The sequence below is a fragment of the Rousettus aegyptiacus genome, unplaced genomic scaffold (assembly GCF_014176215.1).
Source record: "Rousettus aegyptiacus isolate mRouAeg1 unplaced genomic scaffold, mRouAeg1.p scaffold_m13_p_12, whole genome shotgun sequence".
Classification (NCBI taxonomy): Eukaryota; Metazoa; Chordata; class Mammalia; order Chiroptera; family Pteropodidae; genus Rousettus; species Rousettus aegyptiacus.
In genome coordinates, this window is record NW_023416287.1 from 17345390 (window position 1) to 17367099 (window position 21710).

Below are 21710 nucleotides of genomic sequence, written 5' to 3' on the forward strand. Positions count from 1 at the left end.
TTCACTGTATCACCCACCAGTGCACAGCCTCAGTTTCCTCAGATGTAAGATGAGGATGCCCCCTTGCTCCCTCTGCTGCAGGGTGCACACAGAGAACACAGGTGGCAGAGGGTGCTAGTTCTCTCTCCAATCCAGTGTCTTGGACTACATCCTTCTCTCTCCAAAGAGCAAACTGAATCCAGCTGGGAGCCTTTCCTGAGGCACAGGTGACCCCCTCAGAGCCATCACTACAAAGCTGCTCAGTCAGCCTCAGAATCCTAAAGTCCACCCCTCACAGTACACACTGCTCAGAAAAGGCAGGCAACCCTGTCAGGGTCACACAGCAGCAACACCCTGGCACAGAGACCTGAACTTGGGTGCTGTTCGGCTGAGCCTCCAGCCCCCAGTCTCCCACCCCCCAAGAGGATCTGGCAGAGCTGAGAAGGTGCCAGGGCTTGGCAGCAGCCGGGGTGGGGGGATGGGGGAGGGAGGCAGGCAGGCAGCTGGGGGTGGTGGGAAGAACCTTTTCTCCCCTGTCTTTAGCAAACCCCGATCCTCCGTTTCCAAGCTGCGCTCTAGAGCCCTCGCTTGCTGCGTCACAGTTACCGCACAGTCAGCCTGCAGTGGGCGGAAGGAAAGGCTCCCTCCCTCTGGCAGGGGCCGGGGGACAGAGAGAAGAGGGAGGCCAGGCAGAGGGTCAGGATGAGGACAGTAAGGGGGTCCCTGACCCCTTCCAGAGGGGAGCCCAACTCTGCTCACCCTTGGAGTCAGAGAAGGCAGAATTGTGAAAGCCCCAGAGACCTAACCTGAGCACACCATCAAATAGAGGCCCAGAGAGGTGCTTGCGCTCAGTAGGGGACGCAGCAGCAAACCAGCTCACCACTCTTACTCCAAACCTCACCTCCTGGCAGCCGCAAAGCTACAGCTTCCTGGACCCACCTCTGTCACCGTAGGCTCATCTGTCACTGCAGAAAGAAAAATATCTGGACCCAGAGACCAAGTTCTCACTCCTCAGCCCCGGCACCTGGGGGAACAGAGTCACCCCCACTCCTTCTACCTGCCCCCCACAACCGCAAGCACCACGTTGGGTGTGGTTCTGTGCCCCTGTTGTGGGCACACAGGTAGGTATCCAGCAGGTGCTCAATAAACAGTCTTGTGCTCCATTTATACTCCAGGATGCCTGCCCCATTTCTACTGTCAAAGACAGAATCTGCCCACATCGTGTGTTTTCTAAAGGTGATCCCCTCACACACCAAATGTTACCTTAGCCATTTTTGAAACAAACTCTCAGAGATGGATTACCTGCGCGGGCCTTCTCACTCTAAGGAGAGGAAGACAACTGCCATGTTTGCTGCTTTCTCAGGTGTCTGCACCCCTGTGACTAGTCCTTCGGGGCTGCTGGTGGGGCGGGGGGGGGGAGGGCAGTCTGCGTGTTCATCAAATGGTCCCAGGAACCAAGCATTTTGTTCTTTGTTCTGCAGTCATGGTCACTTTTCAGCATCCATGTTGCCTTCCAGTCCTCCCCAGGAAGCCTGAGTGATGAGCTGCCTACCAGAACTGTGTGAGTGAAGAGTAAAGTTGCTGGGAGAGGCCAGGGCTTTGCCTCACTAAAATCCAGATGTTCCGCTGGGGCTTCTTATGGGGTCCAGGAGATGAGGCATCAATAAGTAGCTACTGACATCCAGGGGCACTCCTGGGTGTCACTCTCCCAGACCAGGTTGACCCCTGACTCTAGCATGTGTCCAGATTCCGCAAGCCAGGATCCGGGTCTGCTAGATTAAATCCCCAAGGGCCCGAAGCCCAACCTCCATCCCCGCTCATCACTTCCGTTGAACAAAGGGGAACTTCCGAATCTCCAGACTCTAAACGCTAATGGACTTGGATTCACATCCTGACCCTACCACCTCACCAGCCGTGGGGCCTCGAACGACTTACTACAGCTCTCTGTGCCCCCAGTTTCCTCATCTGTAAAGTCGGGATAACAACAATGACAGGACTAAAGGAGAGGCTGGACTTTAGGTGCTTAGAGCTGGTGCTCACTAAATGGAGGGCCCAGCACTGTGCTGGCTCCTGGGAGACGATCAGTGATGTTTTGTTGAATGATGGATGTTAGCCAAGGATACCATTGTTGTTGTTGTCATCATCAGCATCAACAGGGATCCCCAAGCCTGGTTTTGCAACCAGCCCTGGTGAAGGGTGTAGCAAAATTCTCCAAACAAAATTTGCTTCCATTCATTTTGGCTTTTTGAAAAGGCCACGTCAGACAGCTCGGTGGGGAGGAGGCGGCGTTGCAAAACCCAGCACAGAGGGATCCGGGGCCCCACTCCGTGGCTCAGGAAATGAAGTGTGATCAGTGAGCAAGAGGGCCCTACACGTTGACAACCCCCAGTCCAATGGCAGAGGACTCTGAGTGACCTTGGGCAGCTACCCAACTGCTCTGAACCTCAGTTTCCTCATCTGTCAAATGGAGAAAATCTTTTCATTCCTACCCCTGGGGATGGCTAGAAAACATGGGGATGAGATATATTCTGCAAACTGTAGAGTGCTGCATACACCCTAAGGGCCTCAGTCCTGGCCTGGGGAACCACCGGGAGACTCCATGGCAAGGGTGTAACACAACAGGGGCCCCGTCCCCTACCAAAGGCCACATCAAAGTCTAGTCACATGAGTCTTAAAGGGCTCTCCCTGAGAATCTTATAAAGTGAAGGGTGGGCTTGTCTTTGTTCCAACACAGGAAGCCTCTACTCAGTGACAGCCTTTTCCAAAATGAGTGCAGCGAGAGTTTGCATAAAGAGGCATTCCCTCCCAACCAAGCCGGCCCCTGAACAGAATCAACAGCCTCATCTGTTGGAATACCTGAGGCTCATCAGATCCCTGTTGACCTCTGCCATGGCACTAACACATGCTGCCCTCCAAAACCACTACAGCAAACCAAGCCCCACCCTGTGACAGCCCCTCACATGCCCACAGAAGAGTCAGGGGCCTTGAGGACTCCCTTCCTGGGCTGTCAGGGCCACAGACTCCAGAATGTGTGAATGTAGAAGGCCCCTGTGAGATCACCAATCTTTACTTTATCCAGGGAACCCAGAGAGGGGATACACCTCATCCAAGGATACATGGCAACAGGGTTCCTGGCACAGACTGGACACCTATCATGATGGCACCCTGCCTGCCTCCATGACCTGCCTCCGCGTGGCCTGCTCAGGAGGGCCACCTCCTCCTATACGGACACAAGACCACCCCGCGCTTGGCTGCTTCCCTGCCTTTATATCGTTCCCTCAGCCAGCAGTCCCCTTCCTGACATTCTCCATCTACTCAAACCCCTCTAATTCTCCCATATCCACTCTGGAGCTCATGCATGTCCTCCGGGCGCTCCCCACAGGTCCGAACTAGTGGTCCCTTCCCAGGACTAGGACAGCACCAGCCTCCACCACTGGATGGGACCTCACAGGATGACTGCAATTTACAGAGCAGGGCCCCATGGTTTTGACTCTGTCCCTGGGCAGTGAGTGGACCTCTGGAAGGACTGGTGGCCCAAAGAAGACTAAGAAACAGAGGAGTGAACAGGGGGTGACCTAGTGAAAAAATGAAGGGATAAATGAGTAAACGGGTGATAATGTGAGCAAATGAACTGATGCGAAAATAAATGCCTGACCAGAGAGGCGCAGACACACCCCTGAAGACGCAGGGTCCTGCCAATGTATAGCCCCTCACCCTCTTCTAAAGTCTCTGGAGTTCCACAGACACTCTAGGGTTTTAGAGCCCATGGGCCTACAGCTCCAGAAAAGCCCAGCCAAATGCCTCTGGGTATGCAGACCCGGCTGGAGGACAGGGACTCATAGGAGTAGTCTCATTGGCAACGAGGCTAACCCAGGCTCCCACCATGCCTCACCACCCAGCCCTCAATTCCGAATGGCCCAGACCATGCCCATCCATTTATTCGGTCAAAAGAAAGCCCAGGAAGAGCCAAGACCTGTCCTTAGCACCATGGGAACATAATGAAAAGGCAGGTGTGACCTTGCCCTTCCCCATATCGACCACACCAAGAGGTGTCTAATGATAAGGGTCATGAAGGCAGAGGCCCACGGGGCTGTGAAGGTGGTGACAGGGACACAACCTGGCTTGCACATCAAGGAAGGTTTTCTTCTAGAAGTGATGCCTAAGTTGAGACCTGGATGACGAGTAGCGGTTAAGTAGGCAAATGTGGGACATTCAAGCAAAGGAATCAGCAGGTACAAAGACCCTGCGGCTGGAGGGAATGTGGCCTGTTCCAGGAGCTGAAAGCAGACCAGGAGACTGGAGCCAAAGACTGGGAAGGAGGTGAAAGAAGTGGCTAGTTGGGGGAGAGAGATGGGGCTCCTCCTGGGAGCTGCAGGCATTTACTAAGTGCCTTTGTACTTTAAAAAAAAAATCTGCATTCAAAATTGTATTAATTCACATTTAAAATGTTTAAGTGGAAATGTTAAAATGCACTGTAGTCAGATAATGCTATTTTTAATGTTTTTGAATGAATGAATCTATCGGTCAATCACAGATGTATGAAAGGGTAGAGACCACCTGCTTCCTGTCACATAGAGTGCCCAGCACAATTCCTCAGAGCCTTCCCGTCATGCAGAAATGCTGGCATTTATAAAGCCAGTGACCCATAAACCACATAAGAATCTATAAGATGACAGTGGGTCCCCCTGGTATGTCCAAAAGATCACTGAGTTTTCCAAAAGCTCCGAAGTACACAATCTATCCTTAGTTCCCAAGTGCTGCATGAGCTCTCTTCAAAACCCCAACTCAACTGCCCAGGGCACAGTCCTCAAACCTATGGCTCCATCTCAAGGCTGGCAGCAGCCAGATGCTGCCTTGGGTCCCACGAAACTCAGCTACCAGGCCCACCTACTACATACTTTCTCTCCAGTCTGTGCCCTGTGTTCTGCCCCCAGTGTCTAGCACAGACTGCCTCCCTACACAAAACAGTGGCTCCTTCAGGGTGGGGAGGGACCACATCAGGCCAACATGTATGTCCTCAGCGCCCAGCGCAGGCCTAGCCTGGCCTCTGACAGATGAATGAGGGGAGGGTACCACAGGCGTGAAACACAGGCAAATCTGAAGTTGAGCTGCTGTCTCTCACTCAGGGAGAACCCCAGTGCCCTAAGGTACCCCTACCATAGTGCAGGCACACTCACCCAGGCCCGCCGCATGTACACAGCCAGTGCCTCCAGGAGCTGCTGCGAACACACTTGATGTCTGCTGATAACTGGCTGCCAACAGGCAGCTCTGGGCCTGGCGGTGGCTCCTAACACTCCAGCCACCAATAGGCCACCCAGCTCTACGGCCCCACCCAGCTTGGCTGCTCACTAGAGTCTAGCTAGGACCCCTCAGGCCACCCAGAGACCAGGCAGCTCACAGTCCCCTCTGTGGGACAGAAACTGGGCTCCTCCAACAGCCACTCTCTGAGATGGGTATTGTACAACCTCACTCCACCACCTCCAACCTGGCAGAAACACAGCCCCCTCCCGCAAGGCCCGGAGGCAGAGAGCGCCAGGACTCCCTGGAAGTGGGCTGGGAGGGGTGCTGCAATGGGGAAGAGGCAGGCCAATTCGGTCTCCCTTGGGGCTGGGGACTGCAGCCCCCGCCCCCTCTGTCATTTCCACTTCCAGGCAGGTGGGGGTGCAAGAACCCTTCCCCCACTAGCGCTGCCCTCCAAGCTTGAGGCTTCCCATCCTCAGGGCGCCCTTTCACCACCTCGCCCTCACCCCACAACTTGCATTTTCCAACCTATAACACCTTCCCCCTTTCCATTTTCCCCCCACAACACCGGCAGTCTCTGGCGGACCCTCTGCAATACCGGCAGTGAGGAGGAAGACAGGGAGAAGGGAGAGGGATGAAAGGAGAGAGGAATGGAAGGATGGAGGGGGATCAGAGGAGGTAGGTTCTGTTGAAAGAGGCCAGGGACCATCACATGTCCAGATAGCACATGCCCCCTCCCAGAAGACATAGCACATCTGGACCCAGCTGGCCTCTCTGGCCACCTGGTCCACCTGCCACCGGCTCTGAACGTGAACCCTCTTCACCATGGGGCGCCGCACGTGGGGGCCTCCTGTATCCATGTGAGCGCCCCCCCAGCACAGGTGCCCGGGTCAGCCCGGCCCCTCCTGGGTACGCGAACAGGGAGGGAACACTATGCAGCACTGGGGGGTGGGGTTGCCCTCGCCCCCTCCCCAGATGCCGGGTCCGGGGAAACAGCTCAGGAAGCGGGGAGCCAGTCGGGCAGGCTTCCTGGGCTACTGAGGCAGGATGGAGGCAGCTAGGTTGGATGGAAGAACGCCCCAGCTAGCTGGCAGAACCCTCCTTCTTGGTGGGCAGTAGAGGGGTCTGCCCTGACCCTCTGGCTGCCCTGCGGACAGAAGGAGGGGTTGCCCAGCTTTGGCAGCCCCTTGACATGGGGAAGTCTGCAGGAATAAGAGCTGGAATGGGAATCTGGCCCTAGACAGGGGGTTCTGGGGCCCAGCACCGCCATCCCCTCACCTCTGGTTTCAGGGTCCAGTGAGACCTAGGTTAGGGGAGCCCACCCAGGAAGGGGGATTCCCAGCCGCAGAGCTGTCCCCTCAGATTGGGGGCTCAGAAGACGGAACTGGCAGGGGGAGGGGGCTTTTCTGTGCCAGCACCGCCCCTCGATTTAAGAAAGTCTGCCCGGAGGAGACCCAGATTTGGGGGTCTTGCAGAGGAACGGGATGTGCCAGCCCCGGAAAAGGGGACGGGGCCACTGCGCGCCACCCCCGCGCCCTCACCTGCGCCCGGTGCCTTGGCCGCCTATGGCCCACTCGGCCGCTGCGCTGCACCGCTGTCGCTCGGGTCCACTCGCAGGTCCGCCCGCCTAGGCCCCGGCCCCAGCCCCAGCCCGCGGGCGCCCCATGCCTCTCCTCTGGCCGGCGCGGCGCCCCAGATGCGGCTGCGGGAGGAGGAGCCGCGCGGCCCCGGCTCCCCGAGAGCGAGAGCGCGGGGAGGGGGCGGAGGGCGGGGAGATGTGCGCGGGGGAGGGGGCCGCGCGGCTGCGCCCAAAACCAGGCGCGGATCCCGCCACCAGCCTGGGGCTGGGGGTGGGTGGGGTAAGGGGCGTGCCGTTTCCAGTGTCCACCTCCACCCATGCCCCCGCAACCCGGGGGAGGGGAAGGGGATGGGTCTCGGTAGCTTCTACACTTGTTCCTGAGCCGGAAGGGCGCTTAGAGATCCGCAGTTGGCTGCCCAGAGAGTGTAAACTACTGGTACAAGGTCACACAGCACGGGCTGCGGTAGCGCGGAAACCTGGAACCACAGGTTACAAACCAGTCAGTAGGAACCTTTGCTGAGGAAGGCTGGCGGGTGGAGGAAGGAAACTGAGGCTGAACAAAACTGGCCCAGGTTACACGGGGCACGTCAGGAGGTCTCTGGGATTTGAATTTGGGGCTTCTGCCTCTGAGAACGTGTGCCCCCTCCTGGTGACCTGTTTCCTGCAGAACCCTCTCCCAGGTGCTTTCTTGCCTGTGGCAGCAAAGGGGTTAAAAACAGCCCCTGGGGTCAGATGGACCTGGGCTGATTCCCATCCTACCTCTTATGGGGCTCTGTGATCAGCGCCTGCCCCTTCTGAGCCTCAGTTTCTCCATCTGTAGAATGGGGACAACCCTAGCATAATATCCCCAACTTGGGTTGGGGAGCCAAAGAGATAACAGATATAAGCTCCTTGCAGGTACCTGGCATTCAGTAGGTGTCAAATGAATGTGTCACCCTCCCTGGCTCCCACATAAAGCCATCTCCCAAGAATACCAGTTGTATGCGAATAGAATACCAGTTGTATTTAAGGCTCTCATAGACCTTTTCCCAGCCTCATCTACCACCTGCCCACCCTGTCCACATTGCCCATCCTGGAAACATCTGTTCTGGTGCTCCTGTGCCTTTCCTGTGTCTGCAATACCCGCCCGCCATCTCTACCAGACAAACTCAGAGCACTCAGCTGCATACTCCAGCGGCTCACACTCCCTAACAGTCCGTCAGGGCTTTCCTTCTTCATTCTCAGTGTGTGGTCTAGGTTTGTCTCTGACTTATGGGCCTTGACAACTGTGGTGAGAGGTTGTCACTCAGAGGAGATAATACCATGAGGACCAACAACATTGCCTAAGAGAGTTCTCTGAAGGGGGTGGGGCTTCAGTAGGGCCTGGAAGGAGAGTTGGATTTAGAGCTCTAGGGGGAGGAAGGAGAATACAAGACAGAGCAAGAGGCGGCTGTAGGTCTGGGCAGCAGAGAGGAGAGTGGAGTGACTGGAGCAACTGAGAAGACCTTATCTGAGCTGAGAGCCAGCAAGAACCAGGGGCCGGACAGCAACCTGGCAATAAAAGGTTAGGGCAAAATGAGCAGGCTTTGCTCCTGAGAACCCCTTGCACAAGGGTCTCAGGAGACTTGTACAGGATGTTCACAGCAGCATCGTTTGTAATAGTGAAAAACTGAACACAGCCTAACTGTCCATCATCCATAGACTGGATAAATAGTGATGAATTCAGACAATGGAAAACTCTCTACGCCACAATCCTCAAAATAGCTGAATTCAAGCCACACACATCCATGAGGATAAATCTCAAAAACACAATTTTTGATTCGGTATGAGAAAATTCAGAGTTGTACACTTATGATCTGTGTATTCTTTGTATGAATTTTATATTTCAATATAATTTAAATATATATATATTTGGCTAAAAAAAACCAAGTTGTAGACGGAAAACACAATTTGATGCCAGATATATAAAGTTTGAAAACATGCAGCACAATATTATATATTGTTTAGGGACATATACATATGTAATAGAAATGTAAAAACATGCATGGGAATGATAAATAGCAAATTCAAGAGAGAAGTGACCCTGAGGGAGAGAGGAAAGGGAATGTAAAAGGGGCTGCAAATATACTTGAAATGGTTTATTTTTCAAGCTGGGTGATATATACATGGGTATTTGTTATGCTGATCTCTAGATGTTTTTGTGAACATGAAATATTCCATAATGCAATAATACTTTTTTTTCTTAGAAAGTAAGGTGGTACCCAGAAAGGCAACGCGGAGCCATTGCTGGTTCTTGAGTGCGTTTGTGGCATGGTGAGTGGATTGGAGGGGCAAGACTAGAAGAGGAAGGGGAAGGAGAAGGGAGGCAGGTGTGACAGTTCAGACAAGAGGTTTAAAGGCATGAGTGGGGACAGAGACAGTTATGGGAAGGAGAGGATAGATGGGAGAGATTTAGAGGAACAAACGATGGGCGTGCTTAGGGAAGGAACACAAACTTAACGCTGACAGGGCCGGGGCAGGTCATTTAAGCAGGGCGTGAGCGAGGAGTCGTTGGGACTGCGACACATGGTCTGGCAGGGGCAACCCCTCCTCAGCACCAGCTGATTTTTGCCATGTAGAATAGGAGGCTCAGTGGGAACACATCTCATTTTTTTCCCAAGAGAAATTAGCATTTAGGGATTTTTAAAATGTAAGATCTCCTGAATTTTAAATTATGGCAACTAAATTGGAAAAAAAAAAAAAGTTTTTTAAACCCTATAGGGGCCAAACCACACAGATTTGCAATCTCTTCAGTGAGGAAAAGGCTCCAGGAGATGAAATGAAGGGACAGTGACACCAAATTTTCCTGCTTGTGTGGCCAAAGAGGCTCACGACTGGAGCAGCAGAAAGCAGCAAGTCCAAAGGCAGGGGTTGAGTTGAATGAGAAAGACAAGCAAAATCACCAAGGTGGCCTTTCACAGAAAGGAAACCCATGGCCAACAAACATGGGAAGAAGTCCCTGACCTCATCAATCTTCAGGGAAATGTAAATCAGGACCACAATGCCACACCCTTTCACATCCATTTAACCGCAAAAAAATGAGAAAGTCTGACAACACCAGGCATCAGGGAGAATGTAGGTCCCCGCGGCTCTTCTATGCTGTGAGGGGAGGGGCCACAGTGTACACTGCGAAGATACAGCAAACCCGCTCCTAGGCACACGTACCTTCAGCCGGTGCTTCTCAAACTTGAATGTGTGTAGGAATCTCCCAGGGATCTTGTGAAGAGGCAGATTCTGATTCAGTGAGTCTAGGGCAGGCCCCAAGATTCTGCATTTCTAGCAAATTTCCAGATGATGGTGAGGTTTTTTGATCCCTGGACTACTTTTCGAAGAATATTAGGAGAAACGCACGAGAATATCCATAGCAGCGTTGTTTGTAACAGCAGGAAACCTGAACACAATCCAATTATCTATTGACAGAAGGATGAACAAAAATTGTGGGATAGTCACTCACAGCCCTCAAAACAAACGAATTGCAACTACACATAACAACATGGACAGATTCTCACCAACATAGCGTTGACTTAAAAAAAAAAAAAAGATAAGACTATATACAGTATGCTTTTTCAAATAAAATTAATAAATAAGTGAAGACAAATTGCTTAGGCATGCACACACGTAATAACACTGAAAACAAAAACTAGGGAAGGATAAACTCAAAATGCAGAATATTAGTAACCTCTGGCAGAGAGCTGGAGATAGGGTGGAACACAGAGGTGGATGTCAGATTTGCTTCTATTCTAGTTCCTGAGGTGGGCAGTGGTTTACAGCTGTACGTATTATGTTATATTTTATACTATATCATATCATATACAGAGGGCCATCCATGGACCAAGGCTAAGATCACGCCATGAACCAAAGACACTTGAAATTCAATTGTGTGCACCCGAGGTCCATATTTTAATGGGGGGTGGAGAGAGGGAAAGACTCACAGGGAGAGATCCGAAGAGAGACAATGAGACCAAGAGAGTCGCAAGAGTTCACTACAAGCAGGTCCATCTGGGGAAGGGTATTCATACACAAACAGCATGGAGTGCTCAGGGCTCTGAGGGGGGAAGTTGTGGGACTATGGGATGATTGCTTGACCCAGCCCAGTCAGGGGTCAGAAGGGAGCCAACGTGGTGGGTAAGAGGCTGTAGCACCTTGGGTGGCAGATTCTCTGCCAAATCCTGCTGTCAGCCCACCAACTCAGACTGTGCAGGGGTCAGAGCCATGGGCTTCAGGAAGGACCCTGGAAGAGGACAGAATGACTCAAACCAAGTAGAGAGAGTCCACTTGGCCACAGGTAGCATCCAGCCCTGGGTAATGACCAGATCGAGGTAGTGGCAACATCTAGCTAATGGAGAGACTTGGCTTGTGACCAAATCAGACACAGTCCACATCTGTCGAGACTGGAGCAGGCGATACATGGCCCTAGATCTGGTCAGGCTGGGCCAGCTGCTGCAGAAAATGGAAAGGAAGGAGTTTCCAGGGCCCCTGCAGCGAGGAAAGGTTGCCCCACTTGTCTCATGGAACTTTCTCCTAAAGGATCATTGGGTCTGACCCCTCTTTCCCACAAATCTGCTCTTGCCCTGGCTTAGCCTCTGTATCTCCTAACTAAACCACCATTGCAGCCTCCTTCCAGGGCTCCTGCTCTAGTCTCTCCCTTTCCAATTCACCCTCCACACCAGTCCCAGTGACACCTTTCTATAACACAGATCTGACTGTCCTTCCCCTGACCAGATCCCTGCACTGGCTCCCTAGCACTTGGGAAGAAAATTTGAACTGCTTAGCCTGCTCTTTGAAGCCCTTCACCATTTGGCCTTTACAACCTCTCCTAATTAAATTCTGGTCAAATCCCATCACTCGGTTACAGGCTCTGCACTCCCTCCCAAAGACAAGCTGTTTCACATCTCAGCCTCTGTGGGCCCTCCTTCCTGGCCTGCCTCTTCCCCACTGAATACACACATTTCAAAATTCAACTCAAATGTCACCTATTCTGGGAAAATCTTCCCTGACTTCGACACCTCACTCCCCATTCCCAATTTGTCATCCCCAACACACTTCATTCTCCCCTCTTGATATTATCAAGCATTTCGTTCTTTGTCCTTCATCTCTATTGAGGTATAATCAACAAATAAAAATTGTACAATTTAAGGTATACGACTTGATGTTTTGAGGTATGTATACACAGTGGACTGATCACCACGGTCAAGCTTCCTAACATCCATTGCCTCACAGTTTTGTTTTTTTTTTCACATGGTGAGAACACATAAGATCTACTGGCTTAGTAAATTTCAAGCATACAGTACAGTGCTGTGAACTGCAGACTCCCAAAACCCTTACGGCAACAAAGACACACCATGTCTCAAACACCTTAGAGCAAATGTCCTTGACACCCATCTTGGAGTCCAGCTGCAGCCGTGGTGGACAGCTCCTGGACATTGATCCCCCACAAGTGCTCGCCAGGTCTCCCCACTTTTCTGTTTTCTGCTTTTTCTAAAGTTACAAGCACTTTGTCTGCCCCAGCACAGGACAACTTGGGAATGCAGGGGAGTTAATGACCTCAACTTCAGTCATGGGGGATGGGAGTCCAGGTAAATGCCCAGCCTTCCTTCCTTCAGGAAGAACGTACTGAGGCATCTTCTCCACTGTTGCTCAGAAGGTCCCCAGCAGGATGGAGTTCCAGTGGCCACTCATTTATGCAAAGTGTATTGACTTTCTCTCCTTCCTGCTTCTCAGGATCACCCTCCCCCCAAAACTACCTGTACTCAAGTCCCTGTCCCAGGGGCTGCTTTTGGGGAACCCAAATTAAGATAGACCTGCTTGTTTCCATCTCTTCTATAACACTGGAAATAGCTCCTTGAGGCCAGAGCCACATTGAATTCACCTCGAATTGTGGCATCTGACAGTTTGGGTTCACATCCTGGCCGTACTGCTTGCACCTGTGTGACCTTGGCCAGGTCACTTCCTTATACCCATAGGCTCAGCCAAGGCAAGTAGGAGGCCCCCAGACTGTTAATAAAATATACCCTGGATAGGGGTAGTAGGACTTCTCCTCTTCTTCTTTCCTGTATTTTCCAGTTTTTTTGTTTGTTTGTTTGTTGGGGTTTTGGGGGGTTTTTTGGTTTTGGTTTTGGGGTTTTTTTTTGCTTCATTTTCAGTATGGAAGGAGTGTGGGCTATGGAGTAAGGAGGCCTGGGTTTAAATCTTGGCTCTGTCACATCCTGGCTGTGACTGGGCTAGTCACCCACCCTCATCGGGCCTCAGTTTCCACGTGTGGAAAATGGGCACGAGCACGAACACCTACTTTCCAGGGTGGTTGTGACTTCCGCCATGGAAGCTCTTTGTAAACGACGAGGTGAATTGCAAGCCTGAGTTATTGTCATCCCTGGGCTGGCATCAGGCCTGGCATGGAGGAGGTACCCGAGAAATATTTGGAGAATAAAATGAGTGAAGCTAGTAATGGAAACCACAGGATGTTCCTTATCTCATTTATTCATTCGGTGTTTACCGACACTCACTTGGGCCAAGCCCTGTGCTGGACACTCAGGATGCAAAGTTGTAGAAGGAACATTTCTGGCCTCAGGAGGTTTGCTGTCTTTAGGGGTGATCCAAGAAAGCTCACCATTCCCAGCGGGTCCCTGACCAAGTGTCAGGGAAATATTGGAAGGCCACCAGAGCTGTGTAGGATTTAGCCTAAGGAACAAAGGGAGGACAGAGAGGACATTCCAGCATGAAGGAACAATGTACACAAAGGCCAGACTGGGCCTGTGAAGCCACTATGGGCAGCTCATTGCGGGTGAAGCCTCAAGAGTTCAAAAGTGAAGCCAAGAAGGTCAGCAAGGGCTGATCACCATGACCTTGAGGTCCTCTGAGGAGTCGGGACTTCAATATTAGGTGATGCGCATCTATGGAAAACGAGGACAAGACTGAAAAGAATCTTTGATTTTCTCCATGAACAAGGGCAACTCATTTGGCCTCTCAGAGCCTCAGTTTCCTCACACAATAAGGGCAAAAATTATCACAAGAAGATGTCCTGAGAAGGACTTGAAATAAATTGTGTTCATTGCCTGGCAGAGGGTATGAACTAAATGAGCGAGTGAGCGAGCAAATAAATGATGAATTTCTGTCAGGCTCAGGAGCACCCTGGTACCTTTGCTTACACTATTCTAAGCCTAGAACTCAGCCCCCTCCCCCAATCCTACCTTTTCTCTATCCAGTCCCTTGCAGTAGGGCCTTCTACCTGCCCACAGGCCAACAGACTGGAGGGCTGAGACTTTTCTAGGGTCACCAAGTAAGTCAAATGCATGGCCAGGTCCAGTGCTCACTCTTTGCTCTGTGATGCCAGAAATGCATTTTCTCTGCCCTTCAGTATAAAGCTACCTCTAGGCCCTGCCCTGGTGCTTTCTGGGATGGGGACGCACTTGGGTTCCATTGTCTCCTTGATGGGCCAGAGCCACCTGCCTCTACCTCCAGATGCCCAAGCCACCATCTGGTCCCACCAGAGCCCTCAGCTCTTTTCTTAAAATAATTTCTCGTTTCCTTGGAGACATCTCTCATATGGAAGAGAGAATGGGAGGGAGGGAGGAGGACAGGTTGGATTTCACTTCCTGAGCACCTACTGTGTGTCAAGCCTGGCTCTCATCTCACCCATTGGAGCTCGTGATCACCTCACACCCCTTTTCAGATAAGGAACTGAGGCCTGGAGACCTGAGGTCACATGTCCCAGATCTCACACCAAGTAAGAGCAGAGATGGGATTTGAACCTGGATCTGTAGGACTTGAAAGCTAAAGCCTATGTGATATGATTGGGAGATGTACTTGGGGCTGTTCTTACCCCGTGTCCAATTACCCTGGCCAGGCACTGCCCAGTCCCCCAAATTGCTCTCTCTTACCTAATTCAGAACACATATATGACACCTGTTGTGGGTATTGAGCCCTGCACCAGGCACGGGGCTGGAGAAATGTCCCAGATGTGAATAAGACAAAGTCTACTGCGTTGAAATGTTCAGAGTGTAGGGGAAGTGGAAAAGGCAAAGGAACAGATAAAAAACCACCACTGGCCCATGTATTTCCTATGCACAGCACCAAAGGCTTCAGAGGGGCCATTTCAGCTGATCCTCCTAACACTCCATTTTCAGAGAGGAAACTGAGGCCCAAGAAGTAAATTCACTTATCCGAGACTACAAAAGGAGCCAGTGGGGAAACCAGACTGAAGTCCCAGATTACACTAAAATCACAGATGACAACGTGCTAGATTGCCCAAGAAAGCTGAACAAAGTGCTGCTGTGGGGGTGTGGGAGGGAGTGTAGCTGGGAACCAGGGACCCTCGAATGGAGGGGAAGAAATGAAAGGATGTAGACAGACGGGTCTCAGCCCCTTTCTGGCCTCATCCCTCTCAGGCCAGCTCGGAGGCTGACATCACTACATATGCTACAGATATTTAAAAGGTAATAGAAAATGTTATAAGTACATTTATGCCAAAATTGGATAATTTTGGATAATCAGGGTATCTGACACCATCGACCCAAGCGAAGGGACAACCAAGTCTTACCTGCCTCGGTATCTAGTGAATCTCACTCAGAACATCTCATCGACATGCCTCATTCAGCAGACATCGAGTTAGCCTGAAGCCCTTGCTTCCTCTGGTTGGCCCTACCCCAGCAATCCATCTGATCAAACCCACTAGTCCAAATCTTAGGTTTAGAGGCAACTGTCATATCTGATGGCTAAGCACAGGAAAGGTTATTTCCAAAGATTTCTGGCAAAAGTGGGATCACTGTCGCATCGAAATGCCTCCGTGCTATAGATGCATAGATTACGCTCTACCTTTCGTTCTCTCACTCTGCAACGCAGGCCTTGCCACAGCAGCTGTGGCAACCCTGCCACAGGCAGGGAAAGTAGGCAGGGACTTCTAGGTGGAGGGACAGATGTGAACAAAAGGAAGGAGGCACAGGGACTCAGGGCGAAGCAAAGGGCTGAGTGCAGCTGCATGGTGAGAGCAGCAGGGCTGAAGCCAGAACAGGGGCCTTAAGAAGAAAGACTTTGAGAGCCAGGTAAACAGCCCAGCCTTCATCTAAGAGGCCAAGGAGCGCTTTTGCGGGGCTCAGAGCACAAGCAAGATGTGATCAGATGCTGTTTAACGAAGATCCCCCGACCCCGGTGGCCAGTGTGGAGGATGGCTGTCAAGGGGGGATGAAAGGAGAAGCAGGGAGGCCGGTGGAAAGGCTGGCACAACTGTCCAGGGGAGAGATGATGGGGCCTGGACCTGGCTAGAGCTGTGCAACACCTCTGCAGATATCTGGGGGGAAAGCATTCCAGATGGTGGGAACAGCCAATGCAAAAGCCTAAGGTAAATGACACTAAACTCTCCCACTACGCAGTACTTAAAAAGGCTAGATTTAAAAGAATTATATGAAAATAGGTAAGTCTTAAAGTAGAGAAATCTTCTCATGCCAGAGACAACGTAGGAACACGAGACCAATGAGATAAACCTACACTAAAGCCGTGGGGTGCCATGTGGACAGCTACAGTCTTAGTAGCACAGTCTGTGAACCATGTATGTCAGAGAGTCAGAGGAGTCAGGAATCATTTTGAATAACTATGGACTGCAACAAAAAAGGGATGATTTTTTTTTTTAATCCTGTTTAACTGAGGCAAACAGTAAAGACAACTGTCTGTCTCAGCCCAGAAACTGGGTGGGATTATAGAAAAAATCTCCCCTGAGAAGGTATGGACATTGACTGGCCCGCCCGCACCCCCATAGGTTTTAGGCCTGAATTTTAAGCATTGGTGTGATACAAAAAAATTCAAATTGAAATTTCAATTTAACGTGAACTTAACAATTAATAAAGCTAAAAGTTGGTTTTTTGAAGAGATGAAGAAAAAAAAGAGCAAGAACACAATTTATCAACATCACTACATATGCTACAGATATTTTAAAAGTAATAGAGAATGTTATAAATACTTTTATGCCAAAATTGGATAATTTCATTGAAATGGACACATTCCTTGGAAAACATTACTTATCAAAACAGATACAAGAAGAAGTGAAAGATTTAAATAGTTCTATATCTATTAGAGAAATTGAATCTGTAACTTAAAACCTACCCATAAAGAAATTCCAAGCCCAGATGATCTCACTGGTGAGTTATTCCAAATATTTACAGAATAAAAAATTAATCCTACAAAATTTTCTAAACAATAGAAAGGATTTTCTGACTTGGCTTATGATTTCAGTGTAAACTTGTTACCAAACTCTGAGAAGGACATTACAAGAAAGAAAAAGTTATAAGCCAGTATTTCCATGAATGTTGATGTAAAAATACTAAACAAAATATTGATATAACAAATCTAGTAATACATAAAAAGCATAATATATCATGACCAAATGTGATTTATTTTATAAATGCAAATTTGGCTTGTCATTCAAAAAGCAATTAATGTAATTCACCACTTTAACTGATTTTTTAAAATGATTATCTTTCAAAAGATATGGAAAATATATTTGCTAAAATTCAATACCTATTTACACTAAAAACTTGGCAAACTAGGCATAGAAGTCGTCTTCATTAATCTCACAGAGGGCATCTAAAAATCCTACAGCTAACGCCATACTTATTGGTAAAAATTTGAATGCTTTTCCCTTTAACTGTCCACAAGCAAGTCAGTGCAATAGACAGAAAAAAATGTACAAAACTGAAACAGAAGATGTAAAAATGTCATTATTCACAGACGACATTGCACATGTGGAAAATCCAAAAGAATCTACAATTAGAATCAATAAGTGAATTTGGCAAGGTCTCTGTATATAAAATCAATATTTAAAATTTAATTGTACTTACATATATGAGCAACAAACAATTAAAAATAAAATTTGAACCAGAGGGTATGGGAGAAGGGGGAGAGGAGAGGTAGATGGGGTAAAAGGGGTCAAATATGTGGTGACAGAAAGAAATCTAACTATGGGAGATGAACGCACAACGTAAATATATACATGCTTTACTGTTAAAATGTATAGCTGAAGCTTACTGGATTTCATTAACCAATGTCACCAAAAAAAAATTAATTTAAAAAATGAATACAATTTAAATAAACGATACCACTTAGAATAGCACCAAACCCGATCAAATACCAAAGAATAACTGTAATGAAAGATGTGCAAGACTTCTCACACTGAAAATTACAAAACGCTGAAGAGAGAAATTAAGTAAGACCTAAACAAAGGGAGAGACATACTATGTTCATGGATTAGAAGATTCATTATTTAAAAGATGTCAGTTGTCCCAACATGGATCTATAGATCCCAATCCCACTCGAAATCTTTGCAAAGTTTTGATAAGCTCATTCTAGAATTTATACGAAAATTAAAGGGCTTTCAATTGTAGAGACTACAGTTGATTCTTGACCAACATGTGTTTGAACCGTGCAGGTTCAATTACATGCAAAAACATTTTTAATTGACTCATTCAGTTCAAACCTGCATTGTTCAAGTGTCCACTCCAAGGCTGGGAATCCACATATGTAGAGAGCCAACTGTAGTCACATGCGGATTTCTGTCTCTGTGGGAGTTTGGTGCTCCTAACCTTTGCATTGATCAAGGGTCAACTTTATATTAAAGAAGAATAAAGCCGTGGTAGCAATATTACTAGATTTCAGGGTATATTAAAAACTATATTTTGGAGAAAATATTTTCAACAAAGGACTAGCACCTAGAACATATACAAGAACTCTCAACATTCAATATTTAAAAAAAAAATCCAACTAGAAAATGGATAAAAGACATGAATAGACATTTTACCAGGGAAGACATGAAGATGGCAAATAAACATACGAAAATGTGTTTAACATTATCGGCCATTATAGAAATGCAAACTAAAACTACAAGATGGGTGGCTACTGCTCATCAGAAGGACTAAAGTGAAAAGCAGTGGCAGCACCAAATGCTGGCGAGGACGCGGACACCGCGGGCGGAGCTGCAAACGGGGAAAGCCCTGTGGACAGCAGTGTGACGGTTTTTCAAAAAACTAAACATGAACTCCTGGAGCTAATAAGTGACTGTAACCAGGTTGCAAGACACGAGGTTAATATACAGAAGTCACTTTCCTATATATCATCAATGAACAAGCGGAGTTTGAAATTGAAAAACAAAACAAAACAAAACACGCTATCATTGACAGTAGCATCTTCCAAAATGAAATACTGAGGTATAAATCTAACAAAATGCGTACAAAATCTATATGAGGAAAACTAGAAAACTCTGATGAAAAAAATCAAAGAACTAGATAAATGGAGTTATATTCCATGTCCATGGGTAGCAAAACTCAGTATTGACAACATGCCAGTTCTTCCCAATTTTATTTATAGGTTCAGCGCAATCCCAGTTATGACCTCAGCAAGTTGTTTTGTGGATATTAACAAACTGATGCTAAAGTTTATATGAAGAGGCAAAAGATCCAGAATAGCCAACACAATATTAAAGAAGAACAAAGTCAGAGGACTGACACTACCTAACTTCAAGACTTATTATAAAGCTACTGTAATCAGGACAGTGTGGTATTGGTCAAAGAATAAATCCATGGAACATAATTGAGTGCCCAGAAATAGATCCAAATTAATATAGTCAACTAATCAAAGGAGCGAAGGCAATACAATGGAGCAATGGTGGTCTTTTCAACAAATGGAACAACATAAAACGTACATATAAATTAATCTAGACACAGACCTTACATCCTTCACAAAAATTAATTTAAAATGGATCATACACCTAAATGTAAAATGCAAAACTATAAAACTCCTAGAAGAGGAGAAAACCTAGATGACTTTAAAATATAACAGCAAAGGCATGATTTATGAAAGAAATCATTGATAAGATGGACTTAACTAAAATTAAAAACTTTTGTTCTGTGAAAGATAATGCCAAGAGAGTGAGAAGATAAGCCATAGACTTGGAGAAAATATTTGCAAAAAGACATATATGATAAAGAACTATTATCCAAAATATATAAAGAACTCTTAAAATTCAACAATAAGAAACACACCTCAATTGTAAAATTGGGCAAAAGACTCAGTCACTTCACTAAAGATATACAGATGACAAGTAAGCATATGAAAAAATGTTAAACATCATATGCCATTAGGGAGTTGCTAACTAAAACAAAAATGAGTCTAATAGACTATACATCTATTAGAATGACCATCATACAAAACATTGAAAACACTAAATGCTGGCCAGGATGTGGAGCAACAGGAACTCTTATTTCCTTGCTAATGTGAATGGAAAATGATACAGCTACTTTAGAAAGCAGTTTTTTACTAAAAGAAACATACTCTTAACATATGATCCAGCAATTATGCTCCTTGGTGTTTATGCAAATGAGTTGAAAAAGTTAGTTCCACACAGAAATCTGCACAGGTATGTTTGTAGCAGCTTTATTCATAATTGCCAAAACTTGGAAGCAACCAAAATGTCCTTCGGTAGGTGAATGGATCAACTGGTGCATCCAGATAATGGAATATCATTTGGCGTAAAAAAGAAATGGGCTATCAAGTCATAAAAAGACATGGAGGGATCTTAAATGAACATTACTAAATGAAAGAAGCCAATGTGAAAAGGTTTCCTACTGTATGATTCCAACTATGTGACATTCTGGAAAAGGCAAAACCATGGATACAGTAAAAGGATCGGTGGCTGCCGGAGATTAAAGGGGATGAAGGGATAAATAGGCAGAGAGAGTTTATAGAGCAGTAAAAATACTCTTTATGATGTTATAATGGTAGATACATGTCATTATATTCACTCAAACCCATAGAATGTACAACACCCAGAATGAAGCCTAATGTAAACTATGGACTTCAAGTGATAATGATATGTCACTGTAGATGCATAGATTACAACAAAAGTCTCACTCTGTTGAGGGATGCTGACAATGGGGGAGACTGTGTAAATGTGGGGGCAGGGGGTATATGGGAAATCTCTGTGATTTTGCTGTGACTCTACAACTGCTGTAAAAATAAATCTATATGCATTTAAAAAACTAAACATACAATTACTGTACAACCCAGAAATTTCAGTCTTGGGCATTTATCCAGGAGAAACAGAAACTTAAGTTTACACAAAAGCCTGAACATGAATGTTCATAACAACTTTATTAATAATAACTGAAAACTAGAAACAACTCAGATATCTTTTACTGGGTGAATGGTTAAACAAATTGCTACATCCACACCATAGACTACTACTTGGCAATAAAAATGAAGAAATTAGCCATACACGTAACAACTTGAGTGACTTTCAAGTGAATTTATAATGAAAGAAATAAATTCTAAAAATGTTACATACTGTGTGATTCCATTTATATAACATTTTTGAAATGACAAAATTATAGAAATGAAGAACAGATTAGTGATTGTCGGGGGTTAGAGGTGATCAGCGAGGTGGGGAGAGAATGTAGGAGGGAGATGGGTGTGGCTAACTAAGGCAATGAAGGATTATTGTGATGGAGATGATCTGTATCTTCACTATGGTGGTGGATACAATAATCTACATGGGTGATAAAATTGTATAGAAACACACACACACAGGTTGTGATATTGTACTACAGTTTTGCAAGACGTACCACTGGGATAAACTGGGTAAAGTACACGGGATCTCCCTGCATCATTTCTTACATCTGTGTGTGAATCTACAATGATCTTAAAACAAAAAGGTTATTTTAAAAAATAAGCTATAGTAATTAAGACATTGTAGCATTAGTGCAAAGATAAACAAATAGATCTGGAGTATAGACTAGTCCAAAAACAGACTCACACTTATATAATCGCCTGGCTAGTGAGGTGCTCATGCAATTTAGTGGTGGAAAACATGGTCTTTTCAACAAAGAGTGCTGTCAAAAGTAGATATCTGTATGAA

General features: G+C 47.3%; 1 protein-coding gene across 2 annotated transcripts in view; it reads right to left on the bottom strand.

The window, feature by feature from the left end:
- Positions 1-6838, bottom strand: part of DLGAP4 (DLG associated protein 4) — a 176712-nt gene extending 169874 nt beyond the window's left edge. For both annotated transcript variants that reach the window (XM_016148334.2, XM_036229445.1), the window contains exon 1: positions 6762-6838. The gene's annotated coding sequence lies outside the window, so the exon portion shown is untranslated. The remainder of the gene's footprint in view (positions 1-6761) is intronic.
- Positions 6839-21710: the final 14872 nt, after the last annotated feature.